We start from the raw sequence: 13,162 nt of genomic DNA, 5'->3' as shown, positions 1-13,162 counted from the left end.
TAAGCATTAACTCTAAACTCAGAAGATAAAGGATCACATCCTGCCTTTGATACATAATGTCTCTGTGCCCTTGGCAAGTTACTTGAGGTACTTGGATCTTAGTGTTCTCATCTGTAAGGTGAGCAGGTTGAAATACATGAATTCAAAAATCCTGACCTGTTATAGAATTATAATCTTTTGAAAAATGTACAGAGAATCTATAGTTTCAAACTTCTAATGGCCTATTCACAAGTACTTCACTGAGAAATAGATTGACAATACCAAACTAAGATGTGCATTCACAACACTCACTACAAGGCCACCATGTTTAATTCATGACCCAAATGATGCAAGTACCATTTGATGAATTACTTTGTCATATTTACTTCATCTTACCAATGAAGTCAGGGTGGCTAACAGAAAAGGAGAAACAATTTACTTGTCCCTTCCAATTCCAGACAACAGAGATCCCCATTTCAGGTATATGGACATGCACACACAAAAGCCATTTAAGTTTGATCTTTAATAATTTGCATTCTTTTAAACACCTTTTCTCTCACTTTAAATCTCATTTTGTTGATTTGTAACTGTTTTTTCTGTATCATTCTTGAGTAACTTACAAAATTTCCTGCTTTCATACTTCCAAACAAGTATTTATTAAGTATATACAATATCCCAGACAGCTTTAATGAATAAATTCACAAAAGGGAGTAAAGGAAGTATAATCTATGTCAGGAATCTCACTTTCCTTGCTGGTGATAGGCTAATATCGTGCATGTGATCTCTGATAAATCTGTATGATGCTAAGATCAAAGAAAGAATCTAGCTCTAAGAAAGTACTTAGTCACAGGTGTAATTAACTATTTTCCCTAGATACTCTGTAGGCAATTTTCCTACACACTACAAGGGAATAAGCTTCGATAGGTTACCCCAATTAGCTAAGGATTTTAATTGGTTGCTCAATACTATTTCTCAGAAAGATCCCTTTATGGTTTTTTTCCTGAATCTGGTGATTAGAAACTACTGTCTTACATTAAGATGATTTGTGTCTGTTCTTTCTGTATGTACAGTCAACAGAATTAATCTTTGTCAATTGCTCAGTCTGGAACAGAGGAAGGGATATTGATTCAATTGACCAGATAATGGCCATTTCCATTTCATTTTTTTTTTTTTTAGTTTTTTGCAAGGCAAATGGGGTTAAGTGGCTTGCCCAAGGCCACACAGCTAGGTAATTATTAAGTGTCTGACACTGGATTTGAACCCAGGTACTCCTAACTCTAGGGCTGGTGCTTTATCCACTGGGCCACCTAGCCACCCCTCCATTTCATTTTTCAAAGAAGACAACAACATCAGGGAGGTGATACTGTGACAAGCACATTAATTAGATTTGAGTGAGGAGGTGCTGTGCTGAGTCACCAGACTCACTTTCTCCTGTAGAGTCAACTGGTTCCAGGGGACAGAAATAAATCAGGATGACTGGAGATGGCTCTCAATGTGAGTCAATCAGGGTTAAATGATTTGTCCAAGGTTAAAGTGTGAGTAAAAGTCAAGCGTCTGAAGTTAGATGTGAACTCCTGTCCTCCTGACTCCAAGATCAATGCTCAAGGATCATACACTCAGTTGGATATAAATTGATCAGATGATTATTTGAGGAAAGGCAATATTTGTGAATGTTCTATAGGCATGATTATACAGGGAGTGACCATGTTACTAAGAACGGTGGTCTAGGAGAGACTTTCTAAGACCATCCCTCTATCTTTTTATACCCTACTTCACATTTATTTCCCATTCAGCTTGTTTTGCTATGATCATTAAGGGGTCATCATCTTATTTACCCTTCTGCTCTCCCTATAGTACTATGAAAATATTCCTTTTTCTTTCAGAATACCTTAAAAAGGAATCAACTAAACAACAATTTTTAAAGTTTGATGCATAAAATCAAATATGAATTTCCTATAGAACATTTGCATTTTCAAATAGGATGTTTGCACATTGAAAGGAAATTTTTACATTACACTTCAAGTATATATCATGTGAGTAGGAGTGGTATCTTTTTGACAGGGTCTGCCCTCACATCACAGAAATATATGGATATTATCATTTAATTCCATTATTATCAAAGGATAATAGTCAAATGGGCAAAAGGTGCAGAAAAAAAAGAGATCTCAATACTTACTTGATTTCCTCTCTGAAGTATTGACAATCACGAATGGATTTTTTGGAAAGAGACTGTTCACAGCTCTAGGTCTTTTTATTGTAGATACTGTCACCCACATTTCACTCCCACAACCGCAAAAAGGGAAAAGTACACTTCTCATACTTACATTTCTGTAAATGCTTCATATCTTGTTGATCAGTTTGACCCTAATTGTCCCTGGTGAGCATTAGAAGGTGAGGTCCTAGAAGGACCTACCTTTCTTTAGATCTCTAGTTTCAGTATAATTCATAAAATGTAGGAAGCACTATACAAAAGCACATTATTGACCAAATGTGACTTAATGCCAATGTCAGGAATATGTTAGTAAATAAGCATGTGGACTTCCAGTAAGGCATATGCTCTTAGTCAAATCTGGGAATGAATATTTCTATATTGACATCTAGAAAACTCCAGATTCCTGTCCTAGCATCTTTCTCCTTTAAAAGGCCAACCTTAAAGTGATACTGAATTAGAAATGCTTTTCAAAGTAGAAAATATTTACATGCATTTGATATAACTGAAGGGAAGACAGAATAATTAAAAGGAGGGTCTGTGAAGTTCCTTCCTTGTGTGTTTAATAGAAGATATGGCTGTCTTAGTAAACAAGCAAGATTACCTCCAAATTGTATGCTAAGGAAAAGGCATATTTTTTATCTGTTGAGGTTATTGTGGGTCCATGGAGATCAATTGAGGGCACAAACAAAAGGTTCCCTAGAGATCCAATTTCAATAGGCATTAGTGAATCTTCCACATGATTATCTTTGGTAAAAGACATTCATCAAGCAGCTGTGGAGTCAATGTCCATAGAGATTAGAAGGTACAACAATTGCCTCAAGCACAGATTGGGTTTGCAAAAGAAAGAGTCAGGGTAAGTATTCTTTATCTTCTGAATAACTCTTGCCCTTTCTAAGGGTATTCATCTGAACTCCCAGGAGAAGCAGATGAGGTTTCTTGGGACATATCAGATAGATAACAGAGCAAGGAATCAAGGAATTTGCCTAACAAAAACAAACAAAAACAAAGGTAGTGGCTAGGTGTCTCAGTATATAGACCACTGGCCCTGGATTCAGGTAGACCTCAATTCAAAAATGGCCTCAGAAGCTTAATAATTACTTAGCTGTGAGACCTTGGGCGAGTCACTGAACCCTACTGACCTTGCAAAAAAACAAAACAAACCAAAACAAAAAAGACAATAGAGTAAGTGAAAGTCCATTTATTTTATGTTCTGTGGCATCCTGAAGTTTAATTTCTCCTATTTCTGTATTAGGTTGTCATTTCCCTTATGCCATTTTATGTACTTTAATGGTCCCATGCCATTAACGACAATTTTTTTTGTTTTGTATTGTTCCCCACACACACACAAAATTCCTGATCAGCTGGCTAAGTTCATCAGATAGTTGAAAATTCTGCTATCTTGACTTTCAGTCCTATTACATGTCCCTCATATGTAGGCTTTTGTCAATGATAAATCACACCTAAATTATAAACTCATTCACCCTTCAACCTATTTCCTTTTCATGACCTAACAAAATATAGATCACTCTGTAAAGTCTACTGGGCCCTCAATACTATGTTAGTAAAATATGTAACATCTCCTTTACCTCACAGCAAATATAATAACAAAACTCATTTAAGGGAAGTTTTTAAACATTGGAACAATTCAAGAGATATTCTGTACAACCTGGTCCTGACCATAACAATATTTAAAAAAGTCAATGCTACCAAAATCAATTTGTTAAGATTTGTACTGGTGAAAATAAATATTTTTACTTTCTTATTGATATTTAAGTGTCCTCTAACTTTAGTTTTTAACTGATTATGTTTGCTAACTAAGAAAAGGAACATTTATTCCTATGATTTCTATTCTGTTCAATAGAAACAACTGATAGAAACTAGATCACTTCTTCAAGGAACTCCTGAACTCCTCCAGGTCTGGTTTCTGCCTAAGTCATCCTTCTGTTTCACCCTCTAGTATAGGCTTTGCTGTGGGCATTTCCTCCCTACTATGCAGGTTTGGAGTTTCTACAGAAATTCTTAACACAAAACTTTGATTGCCTTGAGTAACCCTTACCTGGATCATCTCCTTTGCTACTGGGCTACATTACGCTTTCCTCTTTCCCTGCTTTTCTCCATGCTTTTTACGTACTATAACTTTTAAAACTTTTATAAACCTATAATCCTATAAACCTATAGGATTCTAAGGAGTCTTCTGTATAACTCTGTTGGGTGAAAGATTTTTTTATATGAGATCATTCTTATTTCCACACTTTGTGGTGAATTTTTAGATATAATTGGGGATATGTGAGGGGACAAAACAAAGGAGCTTATCTAGGTCCTGTTATATTACCTTTCCCAAATCACCAAGAATAGAGACAGGAACTCAGGCCCTAAGAAACCAAATCCAATTTATTATAGAAAAATATAATGGTATACAGAGTAATGAGGAGGGATATGGGATGGTTGAGTCAGAGATAAATACAATGTAACAGAAATTCAAAGTTAATCTGCAAATCAAGACCATTATTCTGATAAATCATATTCAATGGTACTGGAGGGGTCTACCTAGTGGGACTGAAAGGGCATAATATGTACTAGGAGATGATTTGGCTAACTAAATATGCTCTTATTTGTAAAATCTGTAAGGACAGGGAGTATATTAGTTCCATCAACTTTTCAAACTCTCAAGCTAAATTCACTCTAATACCCATATAATTAAGGCTAGAGATCTGGACAAGATGTTCCATTATCATTAACATCAACAAAAAAAAGCATTTAGTATAACATCAATTAGGTGGGGATGGATGACTCTAAGCATGCTTTTCATTATACAGGTTACATTTAAATTACATATGTTCTGCCAGAAACAAATGTATGAGTGAGACTGCACAGGCTAAAATTCAGATAGGAAAGAGGAAAATTTTGGCCAATGAATATTTCTGACTCAATTGAAAAATTCTCATGATAATTTCAAAATGAACAGATTGAAGGAAAATGGGGATAAATAAGAGGTAGACAAGAGTGATGGAATTCAGAAGGGTGATTCAAGGTCATTCATGGTTTTTTGAACCATGTGGCATTTTAGATTAAGAAACCCTTTACATCCTTGGGAGATATGTGATTCTTTTGACTAAGTCTTTAAAGGCTTGTATGATCTGCTTGTTCCTCAGTGTGTAGATAAAGGGATTCAATACAGGGGCAACTGAGGTCACAAGTACCTACACCACTTTATTCAAAGCAAGCTGTTCCTTCCCAGGAGTTTTGATGTAGATGAAGATGCAAGTGGCATAAGTCATAGAGACATCAATCATGTGAGAAGAACAAGTGGAGAAAGCTTTTTCTCTTTGATGAGCAGAGCGAAATCTCAGAATAGTTCTGATGATATATATACATAAGACAGAACCACTAATACTAAGGTAATGATAAGTAAAGACATAGCACAGATTATAACAGTCTTTTATATGATAGTTGTATCAGAACATGAGATCTTTAGTAATGAAAATGGATCACAAAAATAATGTTCAATGACATTGGAGTCACAGAATTCCAACTCAAGAAACACAGTAAGTGGTGGGATTATGGTTATAAATCCAGCTACCCAAGAGGTCAGGATGAGCTGATTATAAACTTTGTGGTTCATAATCATTGTGTAATACAGGGGTTTACAAATAGCCACATAGCGGGCATAAGATAGACAAAAGAAAAAATTCTGTTAATTTGAGTGACACATGCATTATAGGACACAGTATTGTCACCAGTTGATAAGCTGAATAGATATCTGAGAACACAGGCACTTGTAAATAATAGTTCTACAAAGGAAAAATTTCAAAGGAAAATATATAAAGGGGTTTTATGATGGGGATCCACCAAGGTGAGGGCAATGATGATTAATTTCCCAATTGCATACAGAATGTAGGTAAGAAACAGAAAGACAAAAAGGCATACTTGCAACTGTGGATTATTTGTCAATCCTTGAAGAATGAATATAGTAATCTTTGTTTGGTTTTCCATTCCATACTTACAACCTTTGCAAAATATGCAAAGCAGAAAAGATTGTACCTGGGAAAGACAGTTGTAAAATCAATCAAATTTGGAATGAGAATGGAAAAGCTTAGTGATCACTCTTCTGTAATTCATTTTTAAAATGCAAACAAACTTTACCAAAATTGTGTTAATATTGAAATACACTTAGGTATAATGTTTATGAGATTATTTGCTAACAAATTATAATATTGATTTTCCAAAATCTCTTTCTACTTTTACTTTTTCAAAAATCTAACTATTATGCTGGACATTCCACTTGACTCCATTCTGAGTTTGACAATTAAAATCACTCTGTTCTCTTTATTAAGGAAATTTGTACAAAGACATTCAAACCACACTTTCTATAATTATATCTTTCTGATTCTATAATTATATCTTACTGATTTCTTTTTGATCATCTTCAGCTACCTGCAAACAATACCAGACCCAGAATTCAGAATTTCTGAGATAAAACCTATAAAAATCTATAAAATTTATGGATCAGTAGAGCCTTAATCATATCAAGCAAAAGTCCTCTTCATTCTTATTTCTTTCAAAGGACATATTTTCTTTTTTTGTTTGTTTTTTGTTTTTTGCAAGGCAATGGGGTTAAGTGGCTTGCCCAAGGCCACATAGCTAGATAATTATTAAGTGTCTGAGGCTGGGTTTGAACTCAAGTAGTCCTGACTCTAGGGCCAGTGCTCTATCCATTGCGCCACCTAGCTGCCCCTAAAGAACATATTTTTTACCTGATAAAGCTTTCATCTTTAAATTACAACTGGTCTTTAGAGAATTAAGGAATTTCTGGATTGCAAGGGACCTTAGTTGGAACCTATTCCAATCCTTACATGAAAGACATTAAGTATAACAATCAATATCAATCATTACCCAGTATCTACTAAAACACCTCCTTGTAAATTATACCCACTCCCTCTTCAAACTATCTATATCAGAGCACTGTTTTCATTTCCTCAAACTTTAAAGATTGTTTCCCCCTGACTAAATTTTTTTCTAAAAATTTATTGCATTGCTCCCAGTTTTATCCTATAGTGCAAAACCCAGTAAAAGTCTTGAATTCTCCATATGGCAGCTCTTCAAATACTTGAAGAAGGCTCCATTATTTCCTTATCTATACACCAAAACCCCTGAGTTTTCCTTTTCCAGAATAAACTTCCTCACTTTCGTCAAATTCTCTACTGACATGGATTCAATTTAATTCCAGTTACCTTCTCTTGCCATAATGTCAATCTTCTTTATGTTACCAAGAAATCAAATCAGATCTACTGGTTATCTGACAAAGGGAGAATACAATGACTGTGCCATCTCCCTCTGCCTAGAAGCTCTGTTTGATCTAAATTACATTAGCTTTTGGACCTCCAAGTCATCTGGATGACTTGTAATAACATTTGTCCTTTGTTTTTGAAGAAGGCTATGACATCAGGGAGGTGATGCCATGACAAACAAATGTGCTGGATTTGAGTGAAGGAATGTTGCGCTAAATCACCAGTCTCACATTCTCCAGAGTCACTGTAATTCAGATTCCAAATGTGATATAGAGCTTTTAGTTTCCTAAATATCCCCCAAAACTTTTCTTTATTTTTTCAGAAAAACTGCTAACAATAACTTTGTTATTCTGAATGTCACCCTAATTTTTGAAGTCAAGTAAAAATATTTTTACTGACTTTCAACTTATAAAATTCACCCTAATACTGTCATTATACTTTTGCAGCCTAACATTATTTTAAATATTATTAGTTGATAATATTGTTTATAATAACTCAGATAATTTTCTTAGAAATTAAGTCAAATTCATAGATTTATAGTTTGTGACTACTTGCTTTTGTATCAAAAATTGGAACATTTGATATTTAGAAGTCCTGTGTCATCTTTCTGACAGTCCACAACACTTTCAATGTAACTGATGGGGTTACACCTACCAACTATTTCATAATGCAAGGCTCCATGATGTTTGTATTCATTAAGAGGTTTTGAGTGATCACTCACTATTATCAGTATTTTCTTTATCACATCCCTCAGTCCTCTTACTTCAGGAACTTCAAGGGTAAAAGCCATGATCTTTTGCTGAAAAAAAAGAATATAAGATTTGAGCAGTTCTACTTTTTCTTTCTTATTAGATATCATCATCCTATCCACTATTCTTCTAAGAACTTTGAGATCTCTCATTCTCTAATATATCCAAGAAAACATCAAAAACAGCAGATAATATCCATTCCATTTCTAATGATTACATTCAAAACAGCACTAAAGTAGATCTCTCCAAGATTATCAATGTCTTCCAAATGGTAAATCCTGCGGCCTCTAATCATCATCATCTATTTTGAGTTCTCTGGACTCTTATAACTAATACTTTATCCTGTACACTTTCTTCTTCCCTGGGTTATGTCTATTGTTCAATAATTTTTCAGTCATGTCCTCTGTAAGACTGATTTGGTGTTTTTTTTTAACAAAAATATTTTAGTGATTTTCTCATTTCCTTCCCTAGTTCTTGTACAGATGAGGAAATGAGGCAAACCAGGATTTGCCCATCTAGTAGTACCTGAGGCCAGATTGTACACAGAAAGCTGAATTTTTCTGATGCTAGACCTGGATTTCTATTCACTGAGCCATCTAACTGCCCCTGGGTTCTGCAACACTACTCTTTTCCTACCCTTCTGACCACTAACATATCAGTCAACTTTATTGGATCTTCATCTTACTAAGGTAGTAATGTCCACAAAGGTTTTTGATAGGCCCTCTTCTCTTCTATTTCTATTTCTATATTTATCTTCAATCAATATTCATGAAAATAGATAGATAGGTATTAAGAGGAATATATATGTATATATTTATATACCCAGATAAGATATATAATATATATACATACATATATATATATATGCATACACACATATACATACACACACACACACACACACACACACACACACACACACACATATATATGCTGAATTTCTCCTCTGGCATCCAATCTCTTACTTACAACTGCCTGTTATTTATCTCTATTTAGTTATCTTATCAGTTTCCCCTATTCAGCATTCCCGTTACAGAACTAATCTTCCTCTGAACACATCTCTTCTGCAAAATTCTCTAATTATATCAAGTGTGACACCTTTCACTTCTCTGAAGTCTTACTTTGGATTCATTCTATTCTTTATTCAAGGTATGCTATTATATGCATAACCTTGTCAATCTCACTTCCAGGGCATCTCTTCTATTCACTCACCTTTTTCTCTACTCACTCAAGTTTCTACCCTAGTTCAAACCCTTATAATCTTCTATCCTAAATTATTACAGGCACTGATAAATTTGTCTCCCTACAACTACTGCCTTCCCTTTAAGGTCCAAATACCAAAGAGATGCTATTTGGATATTTCTCAAAGAACTACAATGAATTCTCAGGGCCTTTAGATAATAAAATTAAAAGACAATATAGAACACTTATGGACATTGTAAACCTTTGAAAATTTGCCTCTTCTTCAATTACATTTTCAATCTTCTTTTAGATTTCTTTCATACCATATATTCCATGCATTACTACTCTGGTCAACCATGTCTGACACATCCCTATATACAAGATTCCATTTCCTGATTCATACTTTCCCTCATCTCAAACAAGGAACATAAGATCCTAGAAAGCAGGATCATATTCACTTTTTTCTTTATGTTCCCATTACCTTGCACAGTGTGTGACACATTATGGATACTTCATAAATGTTTAAGGAATTAAACTGAACCCAGGTCAGTCCATAAGATTTTAAAATTGTTCTGTGGGGATCTGTGCAATAATCAAGCACTTCAATAATCTCTGGACACAACATCTTACTAGAACACTGACTTCTACCACTCTGAGCAAATTCTTTTTCCACATTCCTGAATTCTGCAGGGATTTTCAGACAAATAAGCTGAAAAGCACTCTAGAAATGTACACATAGTGTCAGTCCCAGTCAACTGAAAGTTATTTCATGCTTATTCACTCCTAATCACTCTAGCCTATAGGCAGCACAGTACAGGGGAATGAGAACTAGCTTCAAAATCAGAGGATATGGATTCATCTCCTGCCTTTGATGCTTACTTCCTTTTTGACTATACAAGTCACTTGAGCAACCTGGTTCTAAATTGCCTCATATGAAAAGTGAGCAGGTTGGTCTGGATGAGCTCTGAAGTCCTGACCAGTTCTAGAAGTATGATTGCTTGAACCAGGTTCATGGAGTCCATGCTGTCACACTTCTCTCTATGAACATGTCTATCTAAAAGTTCTTCCCTGAGACATAGTACCAAATTGAGATGTGCATTGTGCATTTTCACCATCCACTATAAAGTCATCATGCATAACTCATGATGTAGATGAGGCTAACTTGAATTTGCTTGTCACATCTACTCTAACTTACCAGTGAAGTAATGGTGGTGAGCGGGAGTAGAAGCAATCTAACTGTTCCCTATAATGTAGACCACAGGAACCCTATTTCAGCTCTACAAACTCTCTCTCTCTCTCTCTCACACACACACATACACACACACACACAATCATTCACAAACCCACATATATCTTTAATGCTTCTTTCATAATAGTTCAACTCTTTTGAAAAACATTTTGGCTCACTTTTATTTAACTCATTTATGTTTCTTGGAAGTTCTTGAATGCCTGACCATCTTTATGTTTTCATTCTTTCTAAATATAACCCAATAACTTCCTTTCTAAACCATTTCTGAGAGGAGGTAGGAAAATATATCCAGTGATGGAAAGTGAAGCCTCTATAAGAAAAAAAATTATACAGAAAATGCAGGTTTTCTTTGGGATTTTACAGCATCTTGCAGACCTTACTGGCATCTGTGTATAGACCTTTCTCCACTCTCAGTATTATTCCATGTTTCTTGTTCTCTTTGGACTCCAAAGCAGGATATAGATATGCATTTTTTTCTTTCTGTTTATATCTTCCCGATTGTATTTCTCTTCCTTAAACAGAGCTGGCCTCAAGTAGTATCAAAAACAATTTATTAAGTACATATAAAGCACCAGACAGTTTTATGAAAGAGTTCTCAAAAGAGGGTAAGGGAAGGACAGTAAATCCCATTAATCAAGGCAGAGAGATATGAATGGGGAAACAAGTGTTCAGGAAAAGGGATCTAAGTTTATAGAGATGGGGTTTATAGAAAGATCAGTGGGATTACCCAAGAAAATTTCTACCAGGCCACAGTCCTTTGTAAGAAAATCACTCCCTCTCTAATCTTTCCATGGTGATAGCTCTGAGGATATAGATTCAACTCCTTGGTGGTTATAGATTATGTTATTTTAATCAAAGCAGTTTGATCTCATTTTTGGTGGATGCCATCTCTGCTATATCAGTCTGTATGATGCAACTATCCAAGGATAGAAAATTAACTATTAGGAAGGACATACTCACAACCGAAGAACTGTTATCACTAATTAACAGATACTCAATTAGTAGATACTCAATGTTTCCCATCTGTAGTCAGTGTTACTCTATAATACAAGGAAACAAGTTTTCTTTGGAGGCTCCAATTAATTATATATATATGTTCCTTGGTTACTGTATAATATTTCCAAAAAGTTTCCTGAGGGGAATTTCATGAGTCTGGAGAATGGAAGTTCTTATCTCACAGATATCATGACTTTTGTTAATTCTTGATATGTGCATAGTTAATAAAATGCAGCTATGCCCATTACCAGACCTAGTATATTGACTCAATTAATTAGACTATGGTCAAAAGAGAGAGCAATATTTGCTCAAGTTCTCTAAGAAAGATTAGAGAGGGAGTGACTATCTGACTAAGGATTATGGCCTAGTTATAAACTTTCTTGGACAATCCTTGGACAATCCCTCTGATCTTTCTATAAAGCCCATCTCTATGCATCTATATCCATTTTACTGAATACTTATTTCCCCATCCAGAAATCCCTGCCTTGAATATTAAGGGTTACCTTTACTTATCCCTTTATTCTTCTTATAGATCCTTGTGAATAGCCCTATCCTTTCAGAATGAAGGGGAAAAAAATTCTCTCCTTAACAAAAGGAGTCCCTCAGTTAATTCACCCTTTTAGAAATTAACTCATAAAATAAAATGTGATTTTCCTATCAAGTATTCACATTTTTAAATAGGGAGCTTGTTAATTAAAGAAAAATTTTAATATACCATCTTAAGTTGTATATACCATATGAATGAGAGCAGTATCTTTTCCAGTTAGCCTACTCTCAAATCACAAAAGCAATTCACATGGAGATGGTCATATTACCTATCTTCAAAAGATAAAAATGAAAGTCCATGTAAAGCAGAAGAAAAGGAAGATTTCAATATTGACTTGATTTCCTATGTTACAAATTCACATTAGACTTTTGTGAAAGAGACTATTGTATTCTTTTTAATCCCTTTATTGTAAAAATAATCACACACATTCTATTCCCACAAGTCCATAAAGGGAAAAGAACTCCTCTCATACTTACATTTCTGTGAATACTTTATTTCTTCCTATGCAGTTAGACTTTAAATAACCTTTCTTAACATTATTATTCAAGAACCTGGAGGAAAAGAAGCATGTTTTTACCTTTCTTCAGCTCTCTAATCCTTAGTATATTTCATTAAATATATAAAATACTTGTTTTTGACCAAGTAAGATTCAATGTTGAGAAGAAATGCTTTAGTATAGAAGCATATGTGGACTTCTGGACAAGCTTATGCTTTCAGGCAGGTCTGAAAATGAATACTTCAATACTGACATCCTCTTTAAGATCCCAAGTTCCTGTCTCTAGCAAGTAATTCTAAACTATTTATGAAACACAAATTCTTCTTACTTTAGAAAGTTATTACATATACTTGACATAAATGAAGGGAAGACAAAATCATTATAAAAAGAAGGGTCTGCAAAGTTCTGTCCCTATGTGTATGGCATTTCCTGAATGATTAACAAAGCAAAATTGTCACCAAACT

General features: G+C 34.6%; 1 pseudogene; it reads right to left on the bottom strand.

Moving 5' to 3' along the window:
• Window positions 1-5,271: 5,271 nt before the first annotated feature.
• Window positions 5,272-6,184, bottom strand: LOC141512166 (olfactory receptor 6C2-like; annotated as a pseudogene).
• Window positions 6,185-13,162: the final 6,978 nt, after the last annotated feature.

The sequence above is a fragment of the Macrotis lagotis genome, chromosome 2, assembly GCF_037893015.1.
Source record: "Macrotis lagotis isolate mMagLag1 chromosome 2, bilby.v1.9.chrom.fasta, whole genome shotgun sequence".
Taxonomy (NCBI): Eukaryota; Metazoa; Chordata; class Mammalia; order Peramelemorphia; family Peramelidae; genus Macrotis; species Macrotis lagotis.
This window is presented reverse-complemented; position numbering and strand designations above follow the sequence as displayed.